The sequence below is a fragment of the Rhinopithecus bieti genome, unplaced genomic scaffold (assembly GCF_001698545.2).
Source record: "Rhinopithecus bieti isolate Rb0 unplaced genomic scaffold, ASM169854v2 scaffold_46235, whole genome shotgun sequence".
Taxonomy (NCBI): Eukaryota; Metazoa; Chordata; class Mammalia; order Primates; family Cercopithecidae; genus Rhinopithecus; species Rhinopithecus bieti.
The window spans coordinates 3212664-3213859 of NW_016819762.1; the positions used below are offsets into that span (position 1 = coordinate 3212664).

Genomic DNA, 1196 nt, shown 5'->3' on the forward strand with positions numbered 1-1196 from the left:
GACGAGAGGGTAAAACTGATTACTATGCTCGGAAACGCTTGGTGATACAGGATAAAAATAAATACAACACACCCAAATACAGGATGATAGTTCGTGTAACAAACAGAGATATCATTTGTCAGATTGCTTATGCCCGTATAGAGGGGGATATGATAGCCTGCGCAGCATATGCACACGAACTGCCAAAATATGGTGTGAAGGTTGGCCTGACAAATTATGCTGCAGCATATTGTACTGGCCTGCTGCTGGCCCGCAGGCTTCTCAATAGGTTTGGCATGGACAAGATCTATGAAGGCCAAGTGGAGGTGACTGGCGATGAATACAATGTGGAAAGCATTGATGGTCAGCCAGGTGCCTTTACCTGCTATTTGGATGCAGGCCTTGCCAGAACTACCACTGGCAATAAAGTTTTTGGCACCCTGAAGGGAGCTGTGGATGGAGGCTTGTCTATCCCTCACAGTACCAAACGATTCCTGGGTTATGATTCTGAAAGCAAGGAATTTAATGCAGAAGTACACCGGAAGCACATCATGGGCCAGAATGTTGCAGATTACATGTGCTACTTAATGGAAGAAGATGAAGATGCTTACAAGAAACAGTTCTCTCAATACATAAAGAACAGTGTAACTCCAGACATGATGGAGGAGATGTATAAGAAAGCTCATGCTGCTATATGAGAGAATCCGGTCTATGAAAAGAAGCCCAAGAAAGAAGTTAAAAAGAAGAGGTGGAACCGTCCCAAAATGTCCCTTGCTCAGAAGAAGGATCAGGTAGCTCAAAAGAAGGCAAGCTTCCTCAGAGCTCAGGAGTGGGCTGCTGAGAGCTAAACCAAACAATTTTCTCTGATGATTTTTCAGATATAGGCAATAAACTTACAGACAGAAACTAAAAAAAAAAAAATACAAAAAGGAGCTGGTACTATTCCTTCTGAAAGTATTCCAAACAATAGAAAAAGAGGGAATCCTCCCTAACTCATTTTATGAGGCCAGCACCATACTGATACCAAAACCTGGCAGAGACACACACACAAAGAAAATATCAGGCCAATGTATGAGATGAACATCGATACGAAAATCCTCGATAAAATATTGACAACCCGAATCCAGCAGCCCATTAAAAAGCTTATCCACCATGATCAAGTCTGCTTCATTCCGGGATGCAAGGCTGGTTCAACATGTGAAAATCAATAAATGTAA

General features: G+C 42.3%; 1 pseudogene across 1 annotated transcript; it reads left to right on the forward strand.

Annotated features, from left to right (window-relative positions):
• Positions 1-6: 6 nt before the first annotated feature.
• Positions 7-909, forward strand: LOC108519936 (60S ribosomal protein L5 pseudogene; annotated as a pseudogene). Its single transcript, XR_001882768.1, has one exon. The product of XR_001882768.1 is annotated as a 60S ribosomal protein L5 pseudogene (transcript).
• Positions 910-1196: the final 287 nt, after the last annotated feature.